Source organism: Denticeps clupeoides, chromosome 3 (assembly GCF_900700375.1).
Source record: "Denticeps clupeoides chromosome 3, fDenClu1.1, whole genome shotgun sequence".
Classification (NCBI taxonomy): Eukaryota; Metazoa; Chordata; class Actinopteri; order Clupeiformes; family Denticipitidae; genus Denticeps; species Denticeps clupeoides.
In genome coordinates, this window is record NC_041709.1 from 3,335,017 (window position 1) to 3,349,448 (window position 14,432).

At 43.8% G+C, this 14,432-nt stretch overlaps 1 long non-coding RNA gene across 1 annotated transcript; it reads right to left on the reverse strand.

Annotated features, from left to right (window-relative positions):
• Positions 1 to 2,248: 2,248 nt before the first annotated feature.
• Positions 2,249 to 2,832, reverse strand: LOC114785282 (uncharacterized). The gene is made up of 3 exons (XR_003749038.1): positions 2,787 to 2,832; positions 2,495 to 2,616; positions 2,249 to 2,359 (listed from the first exon to the last, which is right to left on the reverse strand). It is a non-coding gene; the product is annotated as an uncharacterized LOC114785282 (long non-coding RNA).
• Positions 2,833 to 14,432: the final 11,600 nt, after the last annotated feature.

The window sequence follows — 14,432 nt, forward strand, 5'->3', positions numbered from 1 at the left end:
GTTATTACATCAAAGTCTAACAAGTCCTCTCTACTTCACAAGCTGGCAGTGAGAGGGGCAACATGGGGAGAAGATGACTTTTACAAATGAACTACTTGATGCGGAACACAAACCGGGTTGATTTTGATCAGTGTTCGGGTTTTCAGAGGGAGGCTGTGTGTGCGTGTGTTAATGGCTGAGATAGCAGGGATGGCAGTCACCTTATGCCACCTCTGTGGCAAATTATAATTCCGAAAGCTCAGCCGCTCCCTTCCCTAAATGAGAATATAAACAAATGATGGATGGTGATAATCTGAGGAGTCGGTGGAGCAGATCGAACGCCTCGCCGCCCCCGCAGCAGTGTTTAAACGCTTCAAGAAGGGAAATGGATGCCAAATATAGCTTTTTTGCTCACAAACATTCCTATCAGTATTTTGGAGATCTTGTTTTGGACATAAATTTGTCGTTTACTCAGACAAACTTGCATTTTTACTTTTTTACAGATTTTTCTCACAAATTTTGCACTCCTAAGACTATTTGCATTTTGCAGTGCTAGATGGTAACCAGGTTGTAGCAAAAAGAACAAACTGGAGCAAGAGACTAAAAATATTGCATTCCAACTCAAACAGATTGTTTAAGTTGAAACAAACAGCTGATCAAAAGTTGAACATACTCACAAAAAAGTGTCAAAAAAGTAGAAAATAGTTAGTAGTCAATAGTTAGCCCCGGTGTTTTCAGTATTGTTTAGGGATGCTTGATGTGAATGCTTCCAGGAGGCTGGTGGGAAAGTTGTTCAGTGTGGTGAATATGGCTTAAACAAACAGCATCCAATTCGATTCTCGAACATTCTCAATTATTTTCATTTTTATCATTTCAATACATTGTTTATTGTACATTGTTGTCTTTCACTCCTTTCACACTTTTTCTCTTTTGCATTTTGATTCTCTATTTACAACCTGGTTCCAATCCAGTGTGAAATTGTTCAGGAGTGAACAAGGATCCACAAGAACAAAAGAGCCCTTGAATAATTAATAGAACCACTGGAAAGTGATAAGTGACACAAAAGGAGTGAAGCAGCTACATCTGAGCTCTTGCTGAAAGTTTATTCATTCTAGCTCAATCCAAGAATTAGTCCAGTGAAATTCTGGATTTTTCAGAATGGTCCCAAGGCAAACGAAATGCCCCAAAATGGCTTAATTCTCAGGTGGTTGTGTGTGTTTGCTGTTAGTTTTCTGACTGCTTGCACATAAATGTCTAAAATTGTGTCTGTACCAATTTGCTTTGCTCACGTGGCTCCACAAATGCAGAAGAGTCTATCACACTCTGGGTTTTTGGTTAGGCTGTGAATGCCGTGTCTCTAAACAGTCACATTGATCATATGATCTTGGGGTCAGATTTTGTATGTCCAGCAAAGTCAAAGGGCAGCGTTCCCAACACAATTAAAGCTAGGTGTGCTTTTCACCTAATTGTTTTTGTTATGAACCATCTTCGCCTCCCACCATCGATTCCCCTTAAGTCGATATTGATGTATCGCCGTGTCTGATGTTTTCCTTGACCTCGTGCTCCCTCACCTTGAACCCACGCAACGATCTGCAGCCGGATTGTGTCCAGTGTAAGCCTGTGTTAATTCCATCACCTTGTAGCACACAGCGTGCCGGAGCTAGAGGATTGGTCCTTTAGCTTGTGTTTTTTGGCATTTTTTCGGGATGCTGCCGCTGTCAGTGAATGTGGAAAAGGATAAAAAAAACAAAAAAAACAGAAGAAAATCCTTTTATCGCCCACATCAATATTAACATTAATCACTCAGAGAGCTACCCCGTCCGTGGCACGCACTCGCTATTCACAAAACAGATGCGCATCAGCGTGGCCCTTCGCTCAAAAAAATTACTGTAATAAAAGGTCACTTGGGGTTGCCAAAGCCATCCCATTAACTAACTCCCAGACTGTTTCGCTATTTTGTTCATTCACAAATGCATTCGTGGGCAGAGGCGATGGTAAAATTTGCCCAGGCGAGCGCAGCTACATGGCATCTCTGCGAAGGACACGCAAGCGTAAAGGACCATGATGGCACCTCCTTTGACAAATAGCCAGTCCCTGGCCGCAGATCGAGCACATTACAGCATCTGATGTTGGCGACGGTGGGAATAAATCAGGGGCACTAGATGCTCATTTGGTTCTGTGTCATTCTTCTGGTAATGGCCTCACGGTGTCACTTGTTCGATGTCACTATATTCATATAGAATGCCACGTGGGACAATAGCAGGGACGTCTCGGGCACAAAATGCACTTTGAAATTGAGCTGGTAGGAGCGGAGCTGGTTTTTTCATTTCTTCCAACGCGTAGGCACGACGGCTGGTTGAATTCAGTTTCAGTTTCCCACCTGTCATAAAAAAAGAAAAACATTGACGTACGGCTGTGGAATTATGGCCCGGCACAATGCGAAGCACAAACACGGCACAATAGATGTGGTAATTGCGCACGTAATGCACCAATTTTACATTGTATCTGTCCTGACCAGATAAAGAAGCAAATGAATGAACCCAGCGGCGCTGATGGACCATACGCCAGCAAGTCTCCCAGGATAAGGTTCCTTTGCTCAGTATGTAAAGGAGACAACAAAACTGGGGATTTTTTTTTCTGCAGGGACAAAGACAAAGATAGACAAAAAAAGAATAAAAATAATGATAATTTTAATAAATATAAAAAGTGATGGAAAGGCATATCACAAAAGCCTGGTGATTGAAAGGAAGAAAAGAAAAAAAGGGGCAGAAGATAGGAGTGTTAAAAGGAGCTGTTTAGGCCAATACCTGGGCTGGTGCGCGGTATTCAATTCTCACGCGTAGCGCTACCCTCCGGCTGTTGCCACGGTGATTGTCAACAGGCCGGGAGGCAGCGTTATCTCCAAAGTTTGTCAGCAGATGGCAGGAAGTCTGCTCGGGCTGCGTGGGAGAGAAGGAGCATAATCGCCACCTCCTTCTCCGTCTCTCCTCGCTCTGCCGTGTTTTTTTTTTTTGGAGCCTCCGCAGAACGTCGAGGCCACGGCGCTGATGCGGCGCTCGTCATCCGGGCCGCTCGCCGCCCACCAGCCAGTCGGCCTCTCTGCCGCCCCGGTAGACTGAAGGGGACGAGATCTCTGATGTTTTTCGGCCGTCTTCCCCCGGCTTGTTTGCTTGTTTGTCTCCCTCTCCCACCTCTTCCTCCCCCACGCTGTCATATGTCAGTAAATGAGTCGCCTTCTCATGGAAGACGTCTCGGCGGTGCCGCGGGAGCCCAGCCGGAGGGCCTCGGCGTTGGCCCCTGCGCTGCTGCAGTGTGTTGTTTTTGTCATTAGTTGGGTGTCGCTTCTCTCCCCACCTTCTATCGGACCGCCGCTGTGCCAGCAGGATGGGGGGGGGGGGACCAACAGCATTGTCAATGAGGAGGGACGCAGCAGTCGCCCCTCGCGCTCCACCGCGCTCAAGCCTGCCAGGGATGACAAGGAGAAAGCAAGGTGTAGTGCTGTCATCGGGCCAAGCTCTCACACACACACACACACACACTGTAACCCAGATCTACGCATTTGCTGAACTCTATTTACACTGATTAGGGTCGTGCGGGAGCCTGAAATCCGTCGGTGAGAGTGGATGGGACGGAAAGGTGGGCTTAATGAGGCACGGTGCTATTCTGATTGTTCCGAAGACGCTGATCATTTTGGCGTGGGCTTCTAAAGCGAATGCTTGTCCCATTAAGACTATCTGCATGTAACGTTAGCAGATGTTGCATTAGCTTCCGCCCCCAGTTGAGCGGAACAGTGCTTTACATTAACATTTTGTATTTGCAGATGTTTCTTTAAAAGAACCTGGAGGGGAGGGGTTCTCAAGTTTCTTTTTTTTATTATTTTATTTCTCCAGGACATTTCAAGGTGCCTTTGTGGTTTTCCTTCGGCGCCCTCCATCCGTTTAGAACCATACGCTTTCTGAAATGGTTTATCATAGTCACAGGCAGCTGGAACATCCGACCAGGGCTAATTTAGCAATACCGGTACAACTGATCTCAATGTCTTTGTTCCGAGGCACGAAATTGGATTGGTTGGAGGGAAATGCCTGCCAGCATGGCCATGTAACATGAAATCTCCAGCAGGGAGCAGGGAATCTGACCAGGGTCCTCTTTTTTTCTATGGCAGCACTGCTAGTGAGAATGCCTGTTTTTGCCTGTTTTTTCTCTGTGAAGCAGAGCCAGTTAACAACAGCGCGTGCTCCACGTTAGCAGTAGCATGAGCAAGCACATGCCTCATTCGTTACAGGTACAATGCTGCAGCATGTTGGCTTCACTACAAACTCAACTGGAGCGGCACGGGCATGTTCAGCCTGATCATATTACTCGAGACACTGGAGCGTTCCTAGAGAAACCAGCTCTATTATTCCGGGTTACACCTCTGGTTAACCTAAGTGCCCTTTTTGTGTCACTCCTACTAAGCCTATTTCTCTAAAAAAAAACCCTAATTAACTCATAATAAAGGATTATTATTCAGACACAAAAGGATTCCTAACAGGTCATTGTTGCCACCCGTGAAGTGTCATGCATACTAAAATGCTAATATGAAATTAAGACACCCCTAGAAGCACCTTCACAGTCAGGGATGGCGAGGAATGGCTCGGCAGACACCCATAATCCTATCTGAATGCCAAGCTGCTTACACAATATTAACATAACATGATCTGCTTTTGTTACCCCTTTCACTTAAGGCCATGGCAAGTAGACCTTTGGCAAAATGAAGAACTCGGAAACCCTCAAAAATTGTATTCAATTAAAACCCTCCCATCCCAAGGCTGCAAATGGCCACACAGCAAATTCTTCACGCTCTGTAAGGATGTGGCACTGATGTCTGCCACTTTTTTCGCCTTGTTAGGGGTGGAAGCTGATCCGAAGTTGTGTTGGGCCAGAAAAATGTGGAGGTGAGAGAAATCTAAAAGCAGAAATGAGATCCTCGTAATGGCATAAAAAGGCTTTGGAAGGAGGTAAAATGAGCGGCGAGGTGGATAAGCTTACAGAATGGGTGTCATCTCTGAGTGCACAATGAGGCGGGAGGACAATGGCACTGATGGCTCATTGCTGCAATATGTGCACTGCCTAGCACCTGTCTCCGGAGGGCTTTCACAACAGACACGTCTCTCCCTGCTCCAAGTCTTCCAGGCCGCTTCCTGGCCACTCCGTACCTGTCACTTTCTGTTTCAATCCAAGACTTTCCAGGCATTTTGGGTTTTTTTTTTTACCCCTGATGCATAATAGAGTCCCTCTCTGCACCTTCAGACTCCGAGCCACCCTGTGCCGGCTTTATAGCTGTGACTGAAGCGCAGCAAGTGCATCACAGAGAGAGGGATGGTTGAGAATGTACAATTACAGGTGTTCTCTCCAGCAGCTGCAGAGTACACAGTGTAGAGTAACCCCGCATTATCCACTTTACATGCAGCATTGATCATTTCCACAGGGCCTGTAATAGACATGGTGTGCATGTATGAAAATGAACTAAATATCACTATGCAATCCGCCTCATTTACTTTTTGCCGGTGTATATTTGCACCAGTGTACAAGCAGGAGTGGCAAGGCGCATGGTGACCATAAAATAAAAAAAACAGACACAAGTGCTTTGATCTGTGACCTGCAGATCAAGGCAGTATAAAATCAGTGAAATGCGATATACACTGAACAAAAATATATAATTCAACACTCAAGTTGAAGTCAAAGATCAGAAAAATTTCCTACATACACAAAAGACCCATTACTCTTAAATATTGTCTAAATCTGTGTTAGTGAGTACTAACACAAATCCCACCTCACCCCCAAATACCACCTCACCCCCAAGTGTGGCATACAGGGAATGCAGAATTATTAGGCAAATGAGTATTTTATCCAAATCATCCTCTTCAGGCTCGAAAGCCTTCTACCAATTAAGCATATTAGGTGATGTTCATCTCTGTAATGAGAAGGGGTGTGGTCTAATGACAATATCACCCTATATCAGGTGTGCATAATTATTAGGCAACTTCTTTTCCTTTGGCAAAATGGGTCAAAAGAAGGACTTGACATGATGCAGCACTCTTAAAATTGCAAAACTTCTGAAGCGTGATCATCGAACAATCAAGCGTTTCATTCAAAATAGTCAACAGGGTCGCAAGAAGCGTGTGGAGAAACCAAGGCGCAAAATAATTCGCCATGAACTGAGAAAAGTCAAGCGTGCAGCTGCCAAGATGCCACTTGCCACCAGTTTGGCCATATTTCAGAGCTGCAACATCACTGGAGTGCCCAAAAGCACAAGGTGTGCAATACTCAGAGACATGGCCAAGGTAAGAAAGGCTGAACACAAGCTGAAACGTCAAGACTGGGCCAAGAAATATCTCAAGACTGATTTTTCTAAGGTTTTATGGACTAATGAAATGAGAGGGAGTCTTGATGGGCCAGATGGATGGGCCCGTGGCTGGATTGGTAAAGGGCAGAGAGCTCCAGTCCGACTCAGACGCCAGCAAGGTGGAGCTGGAGTATTGGTTTGGGCTGGTATCATTTAAAGATGAGCTTGTGGGTCCTTTTCGGGTTGAGGATGGAGTCAAGCTCAACTCCCAGTCCTACTGCCAGTTTGTGGAAGACACCTTCTTCAAGCAGTGGTACAGGAAGAAGTCTGCATCCTTCAAGAAAAACATGATTTTCATGCAGGACAATGCTCCATCACACGCGTCCAAGTACTCCACAGCGTGGCTGGCAAGAAAGGGTATAAAAGAAGAAAAACTTATGACATGGCCTCCTTGTTCACCTGATCTGAACCCCATTGAGAACCTGTGGTCCATCATCAAATGTGAGATTTACAAGGAGGGAAAACAGTACACCTCTCTGAACAGTGTCTGGGAGGCTGTGGTTGCTGCTGCATGCAATGTTGATGGTGAACAGATCAAAACACTGACAGAATCCATGGATGGCAGGCTTTTGAGTGTCCTTGCAAAGAAAGGTGGCTATATTGGTCGCTGATTTGTTTTTGTTTTGTTTTTGAATGTCAGAAACGTATATTTGTGAATGTGGAGATGTTATATTGGTTTCACTGGTAAAAATAAATAATTGAAATGGGTATATATTTGTTTTTTGTTAAGTTGCCTTATAATTATGCACAGTAATAGTCACCTGCACACACAGATATCCCCCTAAAATAGCTCAAAATTAAAACAAACTAAAAACATTCAGCTTTGATATGAGTTTTTTGGGTTCATTGAGAACATGGTTGTTGTTCAATAATAAAATTATTCTTCAAAAATACAACTTGCCTAATAATTCTGCACTCCTTGTATAAAGGTTAGGCAGCATGAATATTGCACATGTGTGCCTTAGACTGCCAGTTAAACAGAACATAAATATTATTCATTGATAGTATGCACAGTCAGGCTTTCAGTCCAATATATAGCTACTTACACCACAGTGACCCTTGTGTTTCTACATTCTTTCAAGGCCATGCCAAGTGAATCATGTGCAAAAAAATGCAGAACTCTTCAATTTGATTCATTCAATTAAACAGGATACATTGATATCTGTACCAAAGCTGTATATTACAGTAGGGCAAAAAATTGGCAGCCACAGATTGTGCAAGTTTCCCTTCTTAAAAAGATGAGAGAGGTCTGTACATTTCCCATGACATTCTCCCAATCCTCCTCTGGATAATCCAGATGGTCTCTGGGAAATGTTACTCGGACCTGGATATTTGCTGTTTTAAGCAAGAAGACCTTTCGAGTAAGGCAGGATTTTAATCCATGACCACGTACTGTGTTACTAATAGTAACCTTTGCTACTGTTGTCCCAGCTCTCTTCATGTCATTGACCAGTTCCCTCCATGTAGTTCTGTGCTGTTTCTTCACTAAGATGTTGATTGTAGGTGCTAAATAATTATTTTCTGCACCATATACAAATAAACTCTTTAAAATTCCTACAATGTGATTTTCTAGATTTTTTTTACATTCTGTCTCTCATAGTTGAAGTGTACACATGATGAAAATTATAGGCCCATCTCATCTTTGTTAGTGGGACATCACGCACAATCAATGGCTGCCAAATAAATGTTTTGCCCCACTGTATAGGGTCAATATACAATCCTTGCTATTATTTATCCCAATATCCATATGGTTAACCTTGCAAATACATATCGCAAAGTAGCAGGGGCCTTTTACACTGGAAGGCACGGGCTGCTCCCGAGGCAGACTTTCTCCCAAGACAGCATTTAAAAAAACACACTGTTGACCTATGCATGGCTCCAGGACTATATATCTCAGCCAGAATAGAAATGAGGAAATGAACCTTGGCTTTGAAATATTACATTTCCAGAGGTTCCAAAATGGATTTTTCTTTCTCTGCACAGTGCGTTGCTGTTGACTAGCCAGACATCAAGCAGCTTTGTGGATGTCTGTTCGCCTCTTTTCTATTGATTTAATATTAGCTGTACTTCCCTGACCCATCATATTTAATTAGTCCTGCCAAATGCTTTTCAGAGGCAAGAACCAGATGATTAATTTACAGTACACTACCTGGACCCTTAGAGAGATTAATTAAACCCTTTTAGACTAACGTGTGATCAAACGTCTCTCCGGTTCGTTTATTATGCTTCATTATAGGGAAAAGTGATTTTTGTTCAAGGCCATCAATTGTGGCAGAATTGGTTTTCTGCGCTAATTTCTGTGAATATACATATTTATGTCACTTTAATTACACCCACAACAAAAAATATAAACCAAACCCAAGGTCCCCTCAACCGTGGTGGACCGGAGGCGTATCTGTTGACTAATATCCCAATTTCATCACAGTGCACTGATGAGAGCTATACCCATTGTCATCCACTGTAATCTTATTATCTTTTGTTTCACAAAATTCCCAATGAATTTTTAAATGATGAAAGGTGTCTCTTTTTGCCGTGTTTGCCTTTTTCATGTCTCCCTGTCTTCCTTTTCTTTCTTTTTTTTTATATTAAAGCATCTCCAGCATTCACCCCTGGGAAATTTGCAAAAAACCAAGACGACAAACACAAAAAGTCAAAAACACAAAAAAATCAATATATAAATGCTTCAAAGAAGGCATTTGGGAATGAAGAGGAAAGGCTTTTTAAAGAGAGAGGAAAAAAACTGAAACAAGCCAAAGACGCATTCCCTATAATCGACCCTTGCCGCCATACCGGAGCATGATGTGTGTCAACTCTATTCCTCTGCAGTTAGTCAGGCCCATGGTCACAGCTAATTATTCACATCAATTAAAAGCTTTCAACAACAATCTGTTTAATGGAATCGTTAAAGCACATCACTCGATTGCCAAGCAAATGCCATAAGAGGGAGATCTGGTGTCGAGTTCTCTGGAGCAGCCTCATTAGTGGCACCGCTTTAATTTCCATTTTTTTGCCCCCCTGGTCAACATTGGCTTCACATGTTCGCAATTTATAAAGTTAATCTGTTAAGCCGTGTTTAGATGCAATCAAAGTGCTGACAGGCAGGAGGAACAGTAAGATACAGACATGCACAACGTTCTGTGGATAAAAAATGGAAAACATTTTGGAATTACAGTGTCACTGTAAAGTATGTCTGCAGTCGCATTAAATGATCAGCTATAACAAACAGGGCCTTTAAATCACTGTAACCATGCAAAAACTCAAGCACATCATAGCATTGGGGAAGTAACGAATAACATGCAAGGAAGGATCTGGTGGGACACTTGAGACTGTTGAGGTCTTGCCTCAGCTCGTCTGTTCTTTAATTTAATGAATTTATTTATTTGTTTGTTTGTGTATTGCCAGTTATGAGCGAGCCTAGGGGTACGGCCCATAACAAAAGAAAAGACAAAATGGAGAAATGTAACAATGCAAATGTAACTTAGAAAAAACAACATGGAACATCAAAAAACATCTTACATTTACAGCATTTATCAGACGCCCTTATCCAGAGCGACTTACAATCAGTAGTTACAGGGACAGTCCCCCCCTGGAGCAACTTAGGGTTAAGTGTCTTGCTCAGGGACACAATGGTAGTAAGTGTAGTTTGAACCTGGGTCCTCTGGTTAACAGGCGAGTGTGTTACCCACTAGGCTACTACCACTTCCTACTCTGGAGCAATCAGACGGCCACCAAACTTAACATGATACCCCAGGACAACTCAACCAGCACAAGAAATCAGCTACGGTTGTCATTTCCTGTCTTTTCTCATCCATTCTTTTTTCACACACTGGAGGAAAGCACTACGGACTGAACTCACTGAACATCAGAAGCCAAGCTGTATTTATTTGCTCCAACCATCCGTCAATCATCATGAGCCATATATATCTCTTTAAATGGTGGGGGGGAGTTATGCAAATATATGCAAATGTAAATGTGTGTCACGCTTTTAACTGATGACGCCACTACTGTTAAAAAGAACAGCGCTGCATACCTGCTGTTCGCATTAATGAGAAGCCTGAGTCACTGCTGTATCAAACTCTGGGGTCACCGAGGTCTGGGTCCAGGTTTTTGTTCTGTCCATTTCAGGCTCATAGAGACTGTGATGATGTTGAAGGATTTGAAGGCGACTGTGGCATCACGATTCTCATCACCTTCTTCACCTTCACCCACTATGTAGGGGGCAGTGGTGGCCTAGCGGGAGAGGTGCTACTGAGCAAGGCACCGTCCCCACACGCTGCTCCCCGGGCGCCTGTCACGACTGCCCACTGCTCACCAAGGGTGACGGGTTAAAAGCAGAGTGTGCTGTGCTGCGTTTTACACTGACAATCACTTCACTTCACTGCAGCACAGCATTCCCTGAGAATCTTTTCTATCCTACGTTATTTGTTCATTGAACTTCATCATTCCCTTGAACTTTATCATACGCTCAAAGTCTGGTTAATTGCTTTATGCACTTCTCCTTCTGGTCTGTCTGTACATTCTGCCTTCATTTTATTGTGAGCTTGCTTTAAAGGTGAATTTGAAAAACTTACTTCATTCGTCATCATCATCATCATCATCAGCCACATACATCCAGTAATGTTAGATCACCTACAAACTCCACGTCTATAGCGCTGAAATTCTGATTAATGTTTCTTCTCAATATATTTATTTATTTATTGAAGCCTTAAGCCATCTCTGCTCAAAACTAGCATCTGCTTTGGACGTCTTTCAGGGGTCACTTTGCAATGCTGTTGCGATTTATTTGAGGACGCGGCACCCACAGTCAAGACAAGAGTCAGATACAGAGTCTGTCCATTTTTAGAAATAGACTTTATGCTCGGTCCTCCTCCTCCTCCACAGCAAATGTTGTGACAGGTGACCTTCACAAAAGTACACTTTCGTTTTGCACCATCACTTTCTGCACCATGAGCACAGCGAGAGTCTTTCTGCATTGTTATCGTATAATGAAGCACTTCAACAGCCCCTGCCACCGACCCCCCACACCCAAGGAAAAAAAAAGATGCCGAAGGAGGAAAACCTGTATGGAAAAAAGATTACCCTGAATTGGACTTCTCAAGAGGCACTTTCCTCAAATTGCACCAGGAAGGTCGGTTCTGAAGAGGCTGCAGTTTGTCTCATCGAGTAATGACACATAATGGGCACCTACTTTAAATTATTGGGGGTTTTTTTTATTATTATTTACACAGCAAAAGGTACATGCCCACAGCCTCTGTGGCATTGTTAATTTGGTGACACAATGTTTCAGTCCTGCCCACAATCTATTTTAATTGAACGTTTTATTGTGTAATAGTTTTGGGGGGGGTTTTGTACAGTAGATCTCTTTTGCCATCTGACTGCTACTTTGGGTTGCTGTGGCGACTCCTCCAGCCCTGTCAGCTGGTATCAGTGACAAATTTGTATGGATTGACTCCAGACCTTGGCGTGATCAAAAATGGAATCAAATGTCAAAGGGGAAGGAGAGAGAAGGAGAAGGGAAAATGTAAAGAGAAGAAAATGTCACTGGTAGGTAGTGAAGGTCAGGCAGAGGCATGGAGAGCCGTCAGAAGAGAGGAGATTTGACAGAAAGTGTCCAGTTTTTATTGATGAGGCAGCATAATGTAAATATCAAAATTTAATTTACCCCAACTGGGGGGAACATGGGTCATGCATTGTGGGGAATGGCAGGCTATGTGAAGCCTGTCCTGTCGGCTTGGATGTTTGATTCTGTCTAGCCGAAAAAGAATGAAAAGATGCTTCAGAGGCCAATAGCATTGCTTAAGAGCTTCTGACTGACAGTAAATTGCAAGTGAAATTGCACTTTCTGCACAGTTTTCCGATTCGGCCCGGCCCTTGCCACAATAAAGGTCACTTCTGAGCCAATTTGTATGACTGAGATTGAGATGCAGCCAAAGGCACAAATATGGTTTGTTACCCACAATCCTTACTCCTGGCTAGCCCTCATTACCAACCTAACGATCCTACACAAACGAGCAGAGGCCCAGAGCCGGAACCCATGCACGAACACAGATGTGCAACAAGCATTGCGAGGCTTGCTTTTGTGACAATGACAGGATGACAATGGCGTGAATGCCTAAGGGAGATGGGACAATATGCAGTGGCACCCTTTCTCACTCCCAGCCTTCCCGTGTAGCGCAAGCCAGGCTCTTTTCGGGAGGGGGAAATGGATGGGCTTGTAAATTAAGCGATCTTGACACCTACACCCTCAGTCCCTCACTCCCGCTGTGCTTGATGTCCTTTTGAGAGAAGCTCCAGTTTTCCTCCATTCTCACATTTTAAGAGCATGTTACCCCACGATTGCAGCAGCGAAGGTAAAGCATTTCTGGTGAAGGACGGATGTCCTCGCAGCTGCCTCAGAAGGGCTTCTTTACAGATTCTCTTTCTCGCCTCGAATCTCCACAAACCAGCTGCAGTTGAAGGAAACTGATTCAGTGACAGATGTTGGACCCATCCGTGGGAGACGGAGACGGGGGGAGGGAAGTAATGGCACCAGTTTCTTGGCATCAATGATTCAGTCCCTTATAAAAAATGTACAAAGATACAGAAGCGCTTCAGAGAGACGGGCTTTGGTTCATGCTGCAACTTATAACAAGGAGACCGTTCCTTTAGTTTATCGCTCTTGGTCCCCTTTCAAATGAGATTGAAACATGGTTCACTGCTAACTTCCGAAGAACAACGTGCATCTGCGAATAATCTAAATCCAACAAACCAGTTCACAACACCATGTATATTATGCGAAAATGCTTTTGAGAAGAAACTTTTGCACAGCTTGCATTATTTAATCTGTCAGTTGGATTTCGCATAGTATCCACTAAGGTCCTTGTTAGTGCAGAAGTCCACTTTTTGACTTCATCAGCTTACATCAGATTCCAGCCCGCACCAAGATCAATTCGCTTTTGCAGTCGATAAAAAAAACTTGCAGTGGAAAAGAACCCTTTTTAAGAGACCTGATCTTGGTTCTTTCTTGGTTGACTTTGCTGACACTCTCAACCTCACGCTTTCATCTTCACTGGCATCCACAGTCTAACGGGAGTGTTAGCGGGGAAGCACAGGCCCAGTTGAAACCTGTGTCCAACTGGATTAACTTCAGACTTGTGCAGAGCTGGATTACAGAGGAACAAGGTGGGGTGAAACAACGGTGGGTCTGCTTGATGTGCTTTAGATGGTGGATTGATATCTAAAGCTTAGCCTCTGTCAAACAGAATTAATACATGTTTACAGCCTCTGAAAGCAGACGGTACAGGTTTAGAGAAAGGTTTAGAGAAAGAGGCAATCCATTCTTCCCTATCCATTTCTTGACCCATATTCACCCCACCCCCCATCAAGAATCTCTTGTGTAGCATAAATGTGTGGACTGTACAACTGTTCACTCAGATGCCCTTATCAATCAGTAGTTACAGGAACAGGTTTCTGGCTTAGGGACACAATGCCAGTAAGTGGGGTTTAAACCTGTGGCTTTGTGGTCCTCTGACGCTTCTGGTGTGTATTACCCACTTAGCTTCTATGCCCTCCACAAAAAAAAAAAAAACAACTTTTGAAAAAATATGTTGCGCAGGCGGCTTACTTGTAGAACCTTAACAAGCAACAGGACGGCAGGTAAACTGATGTTGAACAGACTCGGATCATGAAAGAAATACAAAGCATTCTGGTAATTTAGTCAGCATGGCCCCTAAAGCAGCATTAGGGTAGAAGCTAACAGTGAGTAAATATATAAGATGGGGAGGGGAATGGGACACGCGGCCTTTAAATTGCTATTTCAGGTTGATAATTTTTCATTCCCGCGTCCAGACAGCAGCGATTTTTCTCAGAATAAACCCAGCGGTATCTACACTTTGCCATGTTTCACTTCGTTGTTAGTGTTAAAGGTGGCAGTGGCCGGTGGTGGCTGTAGGCCTTCAGAAAGGGAGGAGGCAATTGGCTGCCAGCGGGGCTTGTAAAGGGGAGATGAAGGATGTAGGACCGCTGGGGAAAATTTGCTCTGCGCTACTATCTCAGGGCTATGGACACTAGGGGAAAGTGTGGCTGACAG